At 41.7% G+C, this 19,475-nt stretch overlaps 1 long non-coding RNA gene across 1 annotated transcript; it reads right to left on the reverse strand.

The window, feature by feature from the left end:
* Positions 1-468: 468 nt before the first annotated feature.
* LOC120914435 lies at positions 469-13,976 on the reverse strand. Its single transcript, XR_005743669.1, has 3 exons — positions 13,777-13,976; positions 5,531-5,566; positions 469-556 (listed from the first exon to the last, which is right to left on the reverse strand). It is a non-coding gene; the product is annotated as an uncharacterized LOC120914435 (long non-coding RNA).
* Positions 13,977-19,475: the final 5,499 nt, after the last annotated feature.

Consider the following 19,475-nt stretch of genomic DNA (forward strand, 5'->3'; position numbering starts at 1 on the left):
GGTGCTGCTGTAGTAGTTGGTGCTACAGTAGTAGTTGGTGCTGCTGTAGTAGTTGGTGCTGCTGTAGTAGTTGGTGCTGCTGTAGTTGTTGGGGCTGCTGTGGTAGTTGGTGCTGCTGTAGTAGTTGGTGCTGCTGTAGTTGTTGGGGCTGCTGTAGTAGTTGGTGCTGCTGTAGTAGTTGGTGCTACAGTAGTAGTTGGTGCTGCTGTAGTAGTTGGTGCTGCTGTAGTTGTTGGGGCTGCTGTGGTAGTTGGTGCTGCTGTAGTAGTTGGTGCTGCTGTAGTAGTCGGAGCTGCAGTAGTAGTTGCAACTGCTGTAGTAGTTGGAGCTGCAGTAGTAGTTGGGGCTGCAGTAGTAGTTGGTGCTGCTGTAGTAGTTGGAGCTGCAGTAGTAGTTGGTGCTGCTGTAGTAGTTGGTGCTGCAGTAGTAGTTGATGCTGCAGTAGTAGTTGGTGCTGCAGTAGTAGTTGGGGCTGCTGTAGTAGTTGGTGCTGCAGTAGTAGTTGGTGCTGCTGTAGTAGTTGGTGCTGCAGTAGTAGCGGCTCCAGTAGTAGAACCTGAAATAAAATTAAAAAACACCTGTTTAAACCAAGATTGTGATCTTATCTAAAAAAAATGAGTCCACTATGTCTGTATGTGAGTTTAAAAAGTCAGTCCTTCAAAAGAAAACATTTTCATTATAGGTTAAACTGGGAGGGCTGTCATCCCTTAGTATATTATATGTTTAGGATTCGCAAACAGAAACCTCCCTGACATAATTCCTTCATTTTTTAGTGTACACCTTGGAGTTTTAGATGTATCTTCCCACCTTTTTTTTATCACCTCCTTTTTCATTCTCCCCAATAGTCATAGGTGTGCGCAGCCTATTGCATTAGGGTGTGCACCCCAAAGATCAAACATATTTGCATGTGTATATACAGTATACTGATGGTGTCAGCAGAGCCGTGGACGGTGTCAGTAGTTTTTATTTTTTTATTTGTTATTTTATTTATTTTTGGTGAAATATCATGGGTCTATTTCTGTGCGTTACTGCAATTTAACGCAGTATATTCCAGTGCGTTACTGCATGTTTAATGCAGCATATTTCTGTGCATTAGTGCACGCTTAACGCAGTATATTTCAGTGCATTACTGCATGTTTAACGTTGTATATTTCAGTGTGTTACGTGCCATTTAATGCAGTATTTGTCTGTGCGTTAGTGCACTTTTGACACAGTATATTTCAGTGCAATCTGCACCACACAGGGTGATTTGGGTGTGCCTAGGCACACCTGGCACACCCTGTGCGCCCGCCTATGCCAATAGTAGACCCAATCACTTCATGGGAGGATATGAGATGGTCACCAGGCCAAGCAGCTTACACGGAGTAGACTCAGGGATCCAGCAGGTGAATGGTGAGGATGTGTACAAAAGGTAAGTATTAGTGAGAAGATGTGTAAAGTGGGGTGGCCATTCAAGAAAACTTGTTACTTTACCAGCATGGGCAATGACTTTATTAAATTATAAAACCTGGCACCCGTCGCGTCACTGGGAACCCGATGCATGTGCTCGGCGGCCACAATGTCCACCAGGCACCCGCGATTGCCCAGTAACAGAGCAGGACCGTGGATCTCTGTGTGTAAAAACAGAGATCCACGTCCTGTCAGGGAGAGGAGACCGATGGTGTGTCCTTTGTACATAGGAACATTGATCGGTCACCTCCCCCAGTCAGTCCCCTTCCCCTACAGTTAGAATCACTCACTAGGGTACACATTTAACCACTTGATCGCCCCTAGTGTTAACCCCTTCCCTGCTAGTCACATTTACACAGAAACAGTGCATATTTATAGCACTGTTCGCTGTATAAAAGTGAATGGTCCCAAAATAGTGTCAAAAGTGTCCGATGTGTCTGCCGCAATATCGTGGTGACGATAAAAATCGCAGATCGCCGCCGTTACTAGTAAAAAAAGAAAATAATTTAAAATGTAAATGCTATAAATCTATCCCCTATTTCGTAGCCACTATAACTTTTGTGCAAACCAATCAATATACGCTTATTGCGATTTTTTTTTATGTAGACGAATACGTAATGGCCAAAACGTAGGAAAAGTAAAAAATATAGCTTTTTTTTCAAAATTTTCGCTTTTCTTTTGTTTATAGAGCAAAAAAAATAAAAACTGCAGAGGTGTTTAAATACCACCAAAAGAAAGCTCTATTTGTGGGGAAAACTGATTAAAATGTCATTTGGGTACAGTGTTGCATGACAGCGCAATTGCCATTCAAAGTGTGACAGCGCTGAAAGCTGAAAATGGCTTGGGAAGGAAGGGGGTGAAAGTGCCCAGTATTGAGGTGGTTAAACAGTTGTCACCATATGTCCCTATTAAAAGATTTCTCCCTTTATTTCTAATCAACTGCAAATTTTGGATTCTCCCCTGCTCTCAGTGAAACACAAAGAACACTCTGGTGTCCGTTTATGAAGCAGTGAACAGCGGTGATCCCAGGGATCGGGGCTAATCACAGCCCATAAACAGTTTATGAAACAGACATAATCGGGGGAGAAGTGTTTGAACTTGTTTTCCCGCCGATGTATCTCCACACACAGAGAAGTCTCATAGACTGACACAGTAACGGCCAGTTTATGAAGCTGCGATCTGTGCGCTTCACTGGCGATCTGTGTCAGAATTCATACTTCCCGGGTGTCCAGCTCAGAGGTGGTGAATCAGGGCGTGAAGAGGGAATCCCGGGGGATCTGAGGAGGAAGGAGGAAGATTTTTAACTTCTTTCTACCTCGTTCAGACCCCCCAACACTGTAACCATCTCGCCCTGTAATATTTATGTGTATACATATATATATACATATATTTATACATACAATGTGTGTGTGTATACATGTATATATAATGTAGGGGGACTGTTATTTTAATAACATTAACCACTCCTTCTGTCAGTGTACTGAGCAGTGATACCGCATTTATCGGCGTATAACACGCACCCTAACTTTAAGGGGGAAGTTTCAGGAAAAAAAAACTTTCCACAGCCCCCTGCGTATAACACGCAGGCACAGTTTACCCGCTATTTTCAGGGTAAAAAATGAGTGTTATACACCAATAAATACAGTAATTTATCACTGCTCAATAAACTGACATCTCTGTGTTTCTGTGAATTTCTGGTACCTTATTCTCGTGAGATTCCAGTATCAGGGGCCGTTCTGCAGTGTTAGAAGCGTTGGTAGATCAAGTCACTCCTCCAAGGGTTAAGCGATCTACTCCGCTTCATAAACTGGCACACAGAGGAGAAAAAATCTCCACTGTCAATGCCGGAGAACGAAGCAGTGAATAGATTTCACTGCTTCATAAAAGGACACCTCTATGAAATAAATTAAATTACCCCAAAAACACACAAAAAAAAATACATCCTCTGAATAAAAAAAAAAGAGTATTTTTTTCATATTTTCTCTAAACAGCTCAATAAATGTATTTACCAGTTTGCAGTTCTAAAAATGTTTGCCAATAGCAAAATTGGTCATTTCAAAGTGAAATCAATTTCCCCATAATCCCTTCTCTTCACACACTCTTATTAGCCGACTTCTCTATGGATTAGAAAGATGTTTTTTGCATATCGAACTAAAAGACCTTTAGTACTGTATGTTTATATCTGGTGAATATTCCAATGCACGCAGTCAGTTTGACATTCACTGCATGTTACTCATTCACACACATATACCAGAAAGATACTCCTGCAGTGAAAGTTTGGGGAATGAATTCACTGCTCTATACATACAAGCATATTTGCTAACTCATACAGGAGGCTCCTATACTAAATGGGTAGAGACTTTTCAATTTGGAAATTAATTCTCACTTAATAAATAAGGTGGTCCAGTATTTTGTTATTCATTCAGTCATTCTTAACCACTTGCACCCGTCAATGACATATTGTGTCGGCAAAGTGGTTGTAGAATCCTGACTGGATGTCATATGACCGGGGCGCGCATCGCGGTGATCGTTGTTGCAGGGTGTCAGTCTGACACCCCGCAACACCGATCAAGGTAAAGAGTCTCTCACGGAGACTCTTTACCACGTGATCAGCCATGTCCAATCACGGCTGATCACAATGTAAATAGGAAAAGCCGGTAATCGGCTTTTCCTCACTCGCGTCTGTCAGACGCGAGTAGAGGAGAGCCGATCGGCTGCTCCTGTGACAGGGGGGGTTTGTGCTGATCGATTATCAGCACAGCCCCCCCGAGGATGCCCACTGGACCAGCAGGGATGCCCACCGGACCACCAGGGATGGCCATATAGACCACCAGGGATAAAAAAAAAAAGGATGCCACCCTAGACCACCAGGGATGAGGAGGACACAAAAAATGGATGCCAATCAGTGCCGCAATGGATGCCAATCGGTGCCCACAATGGGCATCACTGATTGGCAGGCATTGTTTGGCACTGATTGGCATCCATTAGTACAACACATACAATAGTGCCCATACATGCCCATCCGTACCACCTATCAGTGCCCATCCATGCCGCCTATCAGTGCCCATCCATGCCGCCTATCAGTGCCCATCCGTGCCGCCTATCCGTGCCCGTCCGTGCCGCCTATCCGTGCCAGTCCATCCGTGTCCTGCCGTGCCGCCTATCTGTGCCCATCTGTGCCACCTATCCGTGCCCATCCGTGCTGCCTATCCAAGCCCATTCATGCCGCCTATCTGTGCCGCCTATCAGTGCCCATCCGTGCCACCCATCAGTGGAGCATATTAGTGCCCATCAATGCCACCACATCAGTGCCACCTCATCGGTGCCCATCAGTGCCGCCTTATCAGTGCCCATCAGTGCAGTACCATCAGTGCCCATCAGTGAAGGAGAAAACTTACTTATTTACAATGTTTTATAACAGAAACAAAAAAACATTTTTTTTTCTAAATTTTCGGTCATTTTTTTTGTATTTTTTTTTGCAGAAATACCACCAAAAGAAAGCTCTATTTGTGGGTACAAAATGATAAAAATTTAGTTTGTGTAGCACGACTGCGCAATTGTCATTCAAAGTGCAACAGCGCTGAAAGCTAAAAATTGGTCTGGGCGGGAGGGTGTATAAGTGCCCTGTATGTAGGGGTGGTTAAGCAAAAATTATTTTTTCTCTTTTTAATTTTTTTTTTTTTCATTTTCCTTGACTGGGTATTTAAAATTAACAAGAATTTAGGATATTCAACAAGGGGTCCAATTAAGTGGTATCTCTCTACTCCTACCATATCACTGTTTAACAAAAATAAATAAAAAAACACTGCATATATAATAAAACTTTGCTGTGTGCTCCTACCACAGATATGTGACAGACCTCTCTTTCATTCATGGAGTTCTCTCAGCAGGACTATGCAGATACAACTCAGTGGGTGGTAGTGGCAGTGATGACCATGCTTCTATCTAAGGCCTCACACACCTGTATGTCTCAGTAATGGGGTTTGGTTCAACTTATATCTTATGGTATATGAAACATGGAAAATACGGTAATTTAATGTCAGAAAGCATATAATGAAAAGGTGTGACTGATCTTACGTACTTTGGGCCATCACCAACATTGGAGATAATATTGAGCCTAGAAAGAAAAAAACATATATTAGCTTTTTTTTGTTGCACAAATCCAATCTAAATCGTATATTTTATTTTATATATTGGATGTTAGCTTTTGATTCCTAACATTATAGTATGACAGACATACAGAAAAGGGTTACAGATTTGCCAGGTCAGTCCTCCCCATTTGTAGTTCCATTTGTATTCTAAACCGCTTCTAATTCCCTCCAATTTAAAGTGTAGAACTGGCTTGTTGCCATCTCGTTTTGAATGTTTACTTTAGTTCCTACTTAAAGGGGTTGTAAAGTTATAATAATTTTTCTTTAAATAACAATCATGTTATACTTACCTCCACTGTGCAGCTCGTTTTGCACAGAGTGTCCCCGAACCTGGTCTTCTGGGGTCTTCTGGGGTCCCTCGGCGGCTGTCTCGGCTCCTCCCTGCAAGAACTTAACACATTCATGCAAGCTCTATTGCCGATCATTGTATCACTTGGCCCCGCCACGCTGCGTCATTGGATGTGATTGACAGCAGCGCAAGCCTATGGCTGCGCTGCTTTCAATCCATCCAGTGTAGCCAATCAACGACCAGGCTCGGAGTCGAGAAGGATGACGGGGGCAAGCGCATGACTTTCGAAGGGTCAGGAAAGTAAAACGGGGGCTGGGGGGCGGTATTGTCGGATGTTTTTTCACCTTAATGCAACATATTAAAGAGCCACTGTTATTAATACCATAAATATGTGTGGAGGGGCCTCAAAGCAAAACCATTAAAGGACACTCCTGTCTCTTTAATCTCCATCTAGAACCCACTGATTTAAAGTGTAGCTAAAGGCAAACTTGTTTTTTTTTTTTTGGATAGAGGGTTATAACCCCTGTCATTTTTTTTCTTGCCACTTGTGCCCCATAGGGGTGATTCCACTCACTTCCTGTCCCATAGCCAAAACTGGAAATGAGAGGAAATCCCTACAAAATGAGTGAATCCTGGGATGTCACCAGAACTAGTGTCCCCATTGGAAGAGTCACCCTCTATTACTGTTACTATTACTGACAATGCAAAATTTGGACAAATAGAGAGGATGAATCTCCCTAACAGGGCATGGGCAGCAAAAAAGTCTGACAGGGGTACTAATCTCTCTTCACTCTTCAAAACAAAACAAAAAAAATTGCCTTTAATTACACTTTAAAGCACACTTTTGTCTCTTGAACTCCAATCTAGAAGGCAAGTCATTTAATGACCCCTTGTCTCTTGAGTCTCTGTCTACATTGTAGAAGGTAATCCATTAAAGGACCCGTTTATTTACTAAAGCTGGACAGTGCAAAATCTGTCTCACTTCTGCATAGAAACAAAACAGCTTCCAGGTTTTATTGCTAAAGCTTAAAGGGGTTTTAAAGGTACAATTTTTTTTCCTAAATAGCTTCCTTTACCTCAGTGCAGTCCTCCTTCACTTACCTCATCCTTCCATTTTGCTTTTAAATGTCCTTATTTCTTCTGAGAAAGCCTCACTTCCTGTTCTTCTGTACCTCCACACAGTAATGCGACACTTTCTCCCTGGTGTGGAGTGTCATGCTCGCCCCCTCCCTTGGACTACAGGAGAGCCAGGACGCTCTCTACATTGCAGATAGAGAAAGGAGCTGTGTGTTAGTGGGCGTCCTGACTCTCCTGTAGTCCAAGGGAGGGGGCGAGCACGACACTCCACACCAGGGAGAAAGCCTTGCATTACTGTGTGGAGTTACAGACAGAAGAACAGGAAGTGAGGATTTCTCAGAAGTCTGCTATGGCTACACGTATACCCTTGTATATTTATATATATATATATATATATATATATATATTGTATATAGTTTAACCTTAAACTACATAGAGGGTTCTGTACTGTAAGAGTGGCAAAGATGTGGAATGCCCTTCTACAGGCAGTGGTCTCAGCGGGGGCATCGATGGTTTCAAGAAACTCTTAGATAAGCACTTGCACGGCCACAACATACAGGGATACAATGTATTACTGACATAAAATCACACACATAGGTTGGACTTGATGAACTTGTATATTTTTTCAACCTCGCCTACTATGTAACTATGTAAACTATGTAACCATCAACTTGTAAATTGCTCTATAAACATTTTATTGCAGTAAGGCAGGACTTCCTCCTTCAGTGATCACTAAGCTGTATAGATTGGTACTCCTATAGCTACTACAGTAACTCTTAGTAGCCAATTTGAACTTACCCTTCTGCTATCAGAGTGGTGCAAGATGGATTATTGATCCTCATGAATCACTAATATAGAAACAAGCATATATGAACCAAGTTCAGACTTTTCTGACCTTGCTAGCTACATACTCCTTTCAGATCAGTGACTCTCTAGGCAGTAAAACCAGTAGACCACTAATAGCTTGGAGCCTACATCTTTACACCAAGTCAGAAGTGTTTGTTTCCTACATAGTCATAGGTTCTTTTTATTTATTATTTACTTGCAGTTGCATTACATTGCAATAATAAAAGTGCGCTTGGCTTTGGGTGTTTTCTTTGGAAGCAAGTGAAATCTGTAATTTACAATAAGAGAGCATAGTAAGAAACGTACATCTCATTATGCCTCCCTGAATAGATTAATTATAGGTTTTGAGCTGTTTTTTTGCAAAGGCTGTAGAGTGAGATTGTGTATAGAAAGCTATGCTGGCTATGATAATCAGCTGTGTTATCTGCGTGCTTGTTGTTTTATGTAAGTAAAACTGGCCCCCTTTGTTTTCTTTGATTCTTGACTCTTTCTCCATCTTGTTGTTGCACACTGTTCCTTGATTTTTTTTCCCTTTCTCTTTTTCTCCCCTTCTGCATCGTTCTCTGCCTTTCTTTCTCTCTTACTTTGGGGTTGATTTACTGGAGGCAAATTGACTGCAGTTGCTCCAGAGCTTAGTAAATGAGTTAAATCTTCATTTTGCAAAGAATATCTAATCATGTGCATGGACAATTAAAAAAACAGCATTTTTGCTCGCAAATGATTGAATGATGGAAGTCAGCAGAACTTCTGTTCATTTACTAAGCTCTGGAGCAACCGCTCTTGCAGAGTGCAACTGCACTTTACAAAGTGCACTGTCTATTTGCCTTTAGTAAATAAACCACTTTGTCTTCTTTTCCTCACGGTATCTCTCCCTTCTTCTTCTCATTCTGGCATTTTTCTATCCCCTTCTCATCTTCTCATCTTTTTTCTCTCTCTCTTTTTCTCTTCTTCTTCTTCTTCTGTAGCTTTCTGTAGCTTGTCCTCTCTCCCTGCTCTTCCTTATTTTTCTCTCTCTAATCCCAACCCCTCCCCATCTAACAACAACCCCCCCCCCCCCCCTGCTTCCGGCAAACTTTTATTTTTTTCCACCTCTCCTCTCTGTATTGGTTGACTTCATTCTTTCGTCATTCTTTCGACCTCCTTAAGCTCCTGCCTCTGTTTTTTTCGGTGACCGGCATATTTTCAAATAGAACAATTTCTTCTTGCAACCTGATTTACCATTGGCAGTTGTAAGATATGTGTAAGCAATGTCAAAATTCACAGAATTAAAATGTGTTTAAGATAATTTAACCACTTGCCGACCAGCTCACATACATATACGTCGGCAATGTGGCTCGTTCATGTGAATCGCAGGACCCGTACGTCGGCTATATTAAAAACCATAGCTGGCAGAAGGGCCGCTGATAGGGGGGGACCACCAGCCCTCCTGTAGGGGGCCCCGCACTCAGAGGGGCCCAGACAGCAGGAGGGTTGGTGGAGAACAATGCCCTCTGTGTCTCTCACCCAGGTTTCTCCCCCCCTCTCCCTCCCTCCCGCCGGCTTTTAGCTGCTGGGAGAGAGACATGGAGGGATAATGAACCTGGCCAGCCACCGCTGAGCTCCTTTCCCTGACCCGAGAGGGGGTTGTACTAGGAGGAGGGATTTGTGGGAATGTGTGCTAGGAGCGGGATTGAAGAAAGAAGATTTGTGCTGGGAGGGGAGATGCGGCTGATTGTGTACCAGGAGCCGATGAGGGAATTCGGGGCTAATAGGAAGGATTAGGGGAATTGTGCAGACAGGGGAGATTTGTACTAGGAGGGGGAATTGGGGTGGTTTTTGTGTTCATTAATAATATTGTATAGAATACCCTCAGGTGTGTGTGTGTGGGGGGGTCATGTAGGCTGTACGGGGCCCCATGATTCCTAATAGCGGCCCTGGCGGGCACGATGACAGCTGGCCATCCGTGATCACGGGCATGAGAACCAGAATGTGTTTTTTTGTGTTTAAACACACAAATCCCCATTCTGACCGGTGAGGAGAGACAGATCTGCTATTCGTAGTAATTACGAACAGCGATATGTCTCCTCCTCGAGTTAGTCCCATCCCCCCACAGTTAGAAACACACATGAGGTAACACATTTTACCCCTTGACCGTCCCCTAGTATTAACCCCTTCCCTACCAGTGACATTTACACAATAATCAGTGCATTTTAATAACACTGTCAAAAGTTCTCCGATTTGTCCAAGGCAATTTCGCAGTCCCGCTAAAAATCATAGATTACCACCATTACTAGTAAAAAGAAAAGAAAATGCCATAAAAATATCCCCTATTTTGTAGACGCTATAACTTTTGTGCAAACCAATCAATATACGCTTATTGCAATTTTTTTACCAAAAATATGTAACAGAATACATATTGTCCTAAACTGATGATTGATTTTTTTTTAGATTTTCGGGGATATTTATTATAGCAAAAAGTAAAAAATATTTTCCTTGATCTACTTTTTCAACAGTGAAGCCTTTGACTTTTTTTTGTCATCACAGGGCATATAATACATATTCTGACTGAAATACATTTCTCTATTCTTCTTTATTTTAGAATATAAACATTATATATAAATAATTCAAATTATACCGTATACCTAATAGGCATTTGCACAACAATAATAATGATAACAGTTTGGTTAGCAGACATATTTGATGCAATTATGATCATCTAATGTATCAACTATACAAATAAACACAAGATATCTCACTTCTTAATATTCACTTAAAAAATAAATGTAGTTCCCAAAAGCCATAGGCTGTAGGATATATATATATATATATATATATATATATGCGTGTGCGTGTATGCAAATATGGGTTTATGTTTGTTATTGTTAACTATATAACTTCACTGACAGCATGACACAACATGTAATTACATAGCAACTTCTTTTATAGCCTTATATTTTCAACAAACCGTGGGTTAATTTATGATAATACTTTTCCTTTTTGGGATGTAACTGTTAAAAAATTGTATTAACACTCCATGAAAACTGATTTTTTAGTAAGGTATATTATTTAGCATATTCAAGTACAAAGCCTATTGTTTTAAATATCAATATAAGTGTGAGGCTATAAAATTTATTGCAAAAACATGAAAATACTTGGTACAGATGCTACCTATACATTATAATGGCAGAGTTGTTTAAACATACACATAAAATCCATTCATTTTTAAACCTTTATCAATGCTTTAAGACCAACTGTTAAATCAACCACAAGCTTCTCATTTCTCATAGACTCCAGTGGGCAAGATTTACTGCAGTAGATTGTGTTGCTTTTTCCAAAAACAAGGAGGTGTCCATCTTACCTGTATTACCCACCTATTTGCTTATTTTGCTTATTTTGCATTTATGAAGAATCCCTTGGAGGATCAATACATGTTTTTGGATGGACATTTTTTAAGTTTAGTGAAAGTCAGTAATAAAGCATGTTTTTGTTCTTTAAAGTTAAACATTTTTTTTTGCTTGGAGGAAACTGTTAATCCTCTATCTCAGTGGTCATCAACCCTGTCCTTTAGGTCCCGCTAACAGGCCAGGTTTTCTGTATTACCCTGGGGAGACTAGAATACTGCAATCATGGAGCAGCAAATGATATCACATGTGATGTATTTCAGTTATCTTGCAAACCTGGCCTGTTAGTGGGCCCTGAGGACCACTGCTCAATCTGACAACTGGATTCCAATAGATGTATAAGAAGCCAGTCTGTGATTTAGCTTGGCAATAACAATGCAGGCCTAAAATATCACTGTAGGGTTGAGTTGGTCTTTCAAACATGTTCAACAGTAAATCCTTAGGCCTCGTACACACGATAGGTTAACCAGAGGACACCGGTCTGAAGGACCTTTGTCCTAGGTTAACCTATGAAGCTGACTGATGATCAGTCGTGCGTACACACCATCAGTTAAAAAAACAATCGTGTCAGAACGCGGTGACGTAAAACACAGCGACGTGCTGAAAAAAACGAAGTTCAATGCTTCCAAGCATGCGTCGACTTGATTCTGAGCTTGTGTGGATTTTTAACCGATGGTTGTGCGTACTAACGATCGGTTTTGACCTATCGGTTAGCAATCCATCGGTTACATTTTAAAGCAAGTTGTCATTGTTTTAACCTAAGGTTAAATAACCTATGGGGCCTACACACGATCGGTTTGGACTGATGAAAACGGTCCTTCAGACCGTTGTCCTCTGGTTAACCTATTGTGTGTACGAGGCCTTAGAGTGGTAAAAAAAAAATTGTAACACATACAGAGGTGGATGTGTCCAATGGTCACCCAATACTGGATCACATTTCTAACTTAAAGGGGTTGTAAAGGTACATTTTTTTTCCTAAAAAGTGCAGTCCTCCTTCACTTACCTCATCCTTTGACTCAGGCCTCGTACACATGACCTGAGGAACTCGTCGTAAATGAAACATCGTTTTCCTCGACGAGTTCCTTGTCAGGCTTGTCGAGAATCTTGACAAGCTTTCTTTGCGTACACACTGTCAAGACAAAATCTCGTCCTTCTCAAACGCGGTGATGTACAACACGTATGACGGCACTATAAAGGGGAAGTTTGATTCCACTATCGCCACCCTTGGGGCTGCTTTTACTAATCTCATGTCAAGTAAAAGTTTGGTGAGAGACGATTCGCTCTTTCCAGTCTGTTACAGAGTGACAATGTGCTATCTCCATTACGAACGATACTTTTACCGAAGGTGCGCTCCTGTCTCATACTTTATTCTGAGCATGTGCGGGTTTCTAAGCATACACACGAATGCGTTTCTCGTCGTAAACCAGCCCGACGAGAAATACGACCAGAAAATTGAGACTCTCGATGAGGAAAAAGAGAACTTGTTCTCTTTTTTTCTCGTCAAGTTCCACGACAGTTTTCTCGACAAAAAACATACACACAACCGTTTTCCTCAGCAAAAAGCTCTGCCACCAAGTTTCTTGATGGATTCTGTCGAGGAAAACGGTCGTGTGTACGAGGCCTTAGCTTCTGTCTGAAACTCCACACAGTAATGCAAGGCTTTCTCCCCGGTGTGGAGTGTCGTGCTCCCTCCCTCCCTTGGACTACAGGAGAGTCAGGACACCCACTAACACACAGCTTCTTTCTCTATCTGCAAAGTAGAGAGTATTCTGACTCTCCTGTAGTCCAAGAGAGGGGGCGAGAACGACACTCCACACCAGGGAGAAAGCCTTGCATTACTGTGTGGAGTTATAGACAGAAGAATAGGAAGTGAGGATTTCTTAGAAGAAATAAGGACATTTAAATGCAAAATCGAAGGATGATGTAAGTGAGGATGATGTAAGTGAAGGAGGACTGCACTAAGGTAAAGGAAGCTATTTAGGGAAAAAAAATTGTACCTTTACAACCCCTTTAAGCCTGATTCTAAATTTCCACACATTGCTCAATACTGCTTTTGGGAAATACCCTATTAAATAGCTAACCATTAATATGCTTATTATATATACTGACAGCTTGTAGCCACATCTAACTAACTAATTTTGTTGTCTTAGCCAAGAAGAGAGTAAACAAAACATAAGTAACTGAAAAAAAAAAGATTGTGTCAAACCCTCGTAATTCCTGACTCTTGTACACTGATATCCTACAAAAATGAACAATCAATGTTATTTACTGTTAAGAAATAAAAGTCGTAATCACATGTAAACTATTCTTCCTAAATTCATTATATCATAATTAATATTGATCGAAAAATGTTGGATCTTATTGACTTGTTATGTTTTTTTAAATGTACTATATGTCTGTATTCAGGCTTTTTTAAATTCTTAAATTAAATTCTTAATTTAACAACACATTTCAAAACAATATGAATAGTATATGTACAAAAATAAAATTAAATACAAAATTTGTGAGGATTTACTAAATATTTTGACAAGCTTTTAGTGTCTAATGTCCATCGTGATATGGTAATATCAAATTAAAAACATACCTGAATTTAGCAAGAATATGAGAAATATGCAAAGCCCCTTCATTCTAAATCCAGGTTTTTTCTCCATGGTGCCTTTTTTTAAACTCTGTATCTTTAGAACAACAGTACTCCGAACATTTAAATAAACTAAACAACTTCTTTATATATACTTTGTGGCCAGATGAACCCCTTGACAAACAATGTGGAATGTGTCACTTGACAAAAATGTCTCTGTTGAGCAACCAATTGCATATCACGTTTACTAAAAAGGGCTCCTATTCCTTTGACTAGTGAGGCATCTTAGCTATTATCAATCATATATAGAATATAATAATTTAAACGTGACTAATTTCCTTAACCCCATTAAATGAATCAAGATAATCATATATTCCATGCTTGTAATTAGAAACATGTTATTTAATTAATTATATTTTGATTAGGAATGGTATCATTATGATTACCTTTCAGTATCCTCTTACATCTGGGCCCAGATTCACAAAGGACTTACGACGGCGTATCTCCAGATACGCCGTCGTAAGTCTGAATGTGAGGCGTCGTATCTCGCCACCTGATTCAAAGAATCAGATACGCCAGAATTTGTCTAAAGGCCTCGTACACACAGTCGGACTGTCCGATGAAAACGATCCGCCGGATCGTTTTCATCGGACATGTCCGCTGACGGATTTTGGTCTGATAGTTGTACACACCATCAAACCAAAATCCCCGCGTACAGGATACGCGGTGAGGTGGCCGCGCCTTCGCCGTGACGTGCGCGACCCTGGAAGGTCAATGCTTCCACGCATGCGTCCAATCACTTTGACGCATGCGAGGGCTTTCGGCCGAGCGGACATGTCCGGTAAGTCGTACAAACGACCGAACATGTCCGACGGACAGGCTTCCAGCGGACATGTTTCTTAGCATGCTAAGAAACCTTTGTCCGCTGGAAACCTGTCCGATCCGCTGGAAAATTGTCCGGTCGGACGTACAGACGACCGAACATGTCCGCTGAAACTGGTCTGCGGACCAGTTTCAGCAGACATGTTCGGTCGTGTGTACGAGGCCTCAGATACGCCGTCGTATCTTAGGTGCATTTTTACACTGGCCGCTAGGTGACGCTTCCGTTGATTTCCGCATTAAATATGCAAATGAGCTAGATACACCGATTCACGAAAGTACTTGCGCCCGGCGTATTAAAATACGCTGTTTATGTAAGGCGTCCGACCGGTGTAACTTTACCCCTCATAAAGCAGGGGTAAGTCATGTTAGGTATGGACATCGGAAACGTCGGAACAGCGTCGTATTTTACGTTGTTTGCGTAAGTAGTCCGTGAATGGGGATGGGCGTAGGTTACGTTCACGTCGACTAAACATTGAGCCGGGCGTAATTTACGGAGAAAATTCGACGTGATACTGAGAATGCACGCGCATGCACCGTTCATTAGGTGCGTCATTTACGTGGGGTCACGATTCATTACCATACAACACGCCCCCTACCAGCCTAGTTTGAATTAGGAGGGCTTACGCCGGCCCATTTACACTACGCCGCCGTAACTTAGGGCGCAAGTTCTTTGTGAATACGGTACTCGCCTCTCTAAGTTATGGCGGCATAGCGTATCTAGGATACGCTACGCCCGCACAGAGATACACCCTCGTACGTGAATCTGGCCCCTGATTTTTAAAATTCTACTATATTTTCCTTTTTTTTTTTTTTTTATTTCAGAAATGTATAAATTCATATGTGTCCTATATTTTCCTATTTGCATAACTAGGGCATTTTCTATGTAAAAGATTTGATTTAGGAAAAACAAGTAACCCAATGGTACTTTGTTGTTTATAAACTAATATAGAGCCTTTTTTCTCTAAATTTAGCTTGCATATTTGAATGAAAATTCATATTTTTCTAAAGCCAAAATCTTGGCAAACCATACATTTCGCAATTTAAATTGATATCTATTAACCACCTCAATACTGGGCACTTTCACCCACCTTACTACCCAGGCTCATTTTCAGCTTTCAGCGCTTTTACACTTTCAATGAGAATTACTCAGTCATGCAACACTGTACGCAAATGAAAGTTTTATCATTTTTCCACACAAATAGAGCTTTCTTTTGGTGGTATTTAATCACCACTGGGGTTTTTCTTTTTTGTACTACAAATGAAAAAAAGAGAAGATTTTGAAAAAAAAAAAGTTTTTCTTAGTTTCTGTTATAACATTTTGCAAATACGTAATTTCTCTTCATAAATTTTGACCAAAATTTATACTGCTACATTTCTTTGGTAAACACAACCCAAATGAGTGTATTTTACACAAGCTATGGTACCAGTCATTAAAAATGTATCACACCTGATGTACTGACAGCCTATCTCATTTCTTGTGGCCCTAAAGCCTCTTTCACAGGAGGTGGACTCCATTGCTACGGAGTCCGCCAGCTCAGCGGGAGATCTCTCCACTGATCTCCACTGAGCCAGCAGATGACAAGTCCCTCTCTGCTCACTGAGCGGGGAGGGGCTTGTACAGCATGTCCATTTTCATCAGATCTCACCCGATCCATAATAGACAGATGGGGACGTAGCGCCATACGACTTTTGGCGGATCGGGTCTGATGTCAGCGGACATGTCTCCGCTGACATCCGACGCTCCATAGGATTGCATGGAGAGGCCGTTCAGGTCCGCCGACAAAACTAACAGGCAGACCTGAACGATCCGACCATGTGAAAGGGGCCTAACATGTCAAGGCAGTATAAATATTCTCCAAGTTCCTCCTTTTTGGAAAGTAGACATATCACTCTTTAAAATTGTGCACGCTTGTGAAATGGCATCAAATTTCAGTATTTGAAAATCTCCATAGGCGACGTTTTATAAGCCTTTATTGGTTACCCGTTTGGAGTTACACAGAAGGTCTGGTGCTCTAGAATTATTGATCTCACTCTGACGTTCTGTACGATACCTCACATGTGTGGTGCTATCGCTGTTTACATACGCGTACGGGACCAACGTGTGCGTTCACCGTTGCACACAAGCACGTGGGGATGGGGGTGCTTTAAATGCTTTATTTATTTATTAGTGGGACACTGGTACACTGACAGATGTTGATTGGCAACCGACGGACACTGGCAGATGCTTATGTCACAATGGTACACTATTGCACTATTGCAGATGTTTTTCGCACTGGTACAGATGTGATGGGACACTGACGGATGTTTTATGCACTGGTACAGATGTTTATCGGGGCACTGAAACAGATATGTTTGGAGCCAGGGACAGTGGTGCTTGATGTACGGAGAGAAGGCCATGATTGGCCACAACTGTCACGTGATCGGGAGGGCAAATTACAGCGTCCATATCCTGATCCCGTCTTGGCTGTGTCCTGTGATAACAGTCATCACATGATCACGTCCCAGTACTTGGATCTTCTTGAGTAGTACCTCTTTTCCCTATGGGACGATTCTCTGTGTTTTTACATGTTTTGCAGAGATTTAAAAGCTCCCTGCTGTGTAAAAGCTAGAACTCTCCATTCAGCAAAGATTATGCTGATTGGAGAACTCTAGCTTCTGACACAGCAGGGGGCATGTCAAATCAGTTAGACCTTTGTGGAGGGATCAACTGCTTCCACACCCAGCAATAGTCTATTTCTTTGACATGCTGACAGGGGACAGACTTTCCTACTCAGGCTGTGGCTGCTTTCTAAATAAAAATAAACTCTAAAACTTTGCACACCTTTTTTTTTTGATGCACCTAGAATGTATTTAGCGTATGTAACCTGACATTCCAGTTGGGCTTTAAGCAATTGAAACAGAATACGAGACTTAAAAAAAATACCAAAATAGATAAATAAATAAATCATTCATAAGGATACCTTACAAGAGGATTGGTTAAGAAAACCAAGAGATTTGCAAAATTGCAAATTTCAGCTCATCTTGTAAAAGCTGAGTCTGCCCCACACCCTTCTGCTTTCTCAGATTTCTTATTGGCCAGCACTATAGGAAACAAATGGTAATCTCCTACCAGTGTCTCCTACTGAAGAAGTCCCTGCCTTTGGTGTCACGTCATCCCACAGCCATCTTACAATTGAGCTGAGAGTCGACATATAACTGGGGTGAGAGTTGGAATGGACTCAATGTCTACAGGGAAGTAAATGTCACATAACTTCAGATACCTAGATAGCTAATATACCATATACTATATATATATATATATATATATATATATATATATATATATATATATATATATATATATATATATATATATATAGTATCTCACAAAGAGAGAACACCCCTCACATTTTTGTAAATATTTTATTATATCTTTTCATATGACAACACTGAAGAAATGACACTTTGCTACAATGTAAAGTAGTGAGTGTACAGCTTGTATAACAGTGTAAATTTGCTGTCCCCTCAAAATAACTCAACACACAGCCATTAATGTCTAAACCGATGGCAACAAAAGTGAGTACACCCCTAAGTGAAAATGCCTAAATTGAATATCATTATTTCCAACACTGCCTTACCCCTCTTGGACATGGAGTTCACCAGAGCTTAACAGGTTGGCACTGGAGTCCTCTTCCACTCCTCCATGACGACATTACAGAGCTGGTGGATGTAAGAGACCTTGCGCTCTTTCCCCTTGCATTTGAGGATGCCCCACAAATGCTCAATAGGGTTTAGGTCTGGAGACATGCTTAGCCAGTCCATCACCTTTACCCTCAGCTTCTTTAGCAAGGCAGTGGTCGTCTTGAAGGTGTGTTTGGGGTCGTTATCATGTTGGAATACTGCCCTGCGGCCCAGTCTCCAAAGTCATGCTCTGATTCAGTATGTCACAGTACATGTTGGCATTCATGGTTCCCTCAATGAACTGTAGCTCCCCACTGCCGGCAGCACACATGCAGCCCCAGACAATGACACTTCCACCACCATGCTTCACTGTAGGCAAGACACACTTGCCTTTGTACTCCTCACCTGGTTGCCGCCACATGCGCTTGACACCATCTGAACCAAATGAGTTTATGTTGGTCTCATCAGACCACAGGACATGGTTCCAGTAATCCATGTCCTTAGTCTGCTTGTCTTCAGCAAACTGTTTGCGGGCTTCCTTGTGCATCATCTTTAGAAGAGGCTTCCTTCTAGGACGACAGTGATGCAGGAGACCTGTCTGCTTTGCTTTTCTGCGGATAAGTAACAAGTTATCCAGGATAGATGGACGTCTTCACTTTTAGGAACAGTGGGCCAGATTCACAACCAGTGGGCGCAACTTAACTTTTCCTATTTAAGTTACACCGCCGCAAATTTTCTGCCTAAGTGCCCGATCCACAAAGCACATACCTGGAAATTTGCAGCGGTGTAACTTAAATCCGTCCGGCGCAAGGCGGGCCCAATCGAATGGGGCGAGTCCCATTTAAATTAGGCGCGCTCCCACGCCAGACGTACTGAGCATGCTCCGTCGGGTAAATTACCCGACATGCATTGCGCTAACTGATGTTGCACCGACGTCATTTGCCTAGACGTTAACGTAAATGTTAACGGACGTCTTACGCAAACGACGTTGATGTTTAAATTTCGACGCGGGAACGACGGCCATACTTACCATGGCTTAAGAGAACTAGGGCTCAGCCATAGTTTTACGCGGCGTAACTCGACGGAAACGACGTAGATTTAGATCGACGGGCTGTTCGGGACGTTCGGGGATCGCCGTAAGTCTTCATTTGCATATTCTACGC

Source organism: Rana temporaria, chromosome 9, assembly GCF_905171775.1.
Source record: "Rana temporaria chromosome 9, aRanTem1.1, whole genome shotgun sequence".
NCBI classification, from domain to species: Eukaryota; Metazoa; Chordata; class Amphibia; order Anura; family Ranidae; genus Rana; species Rana temporaria.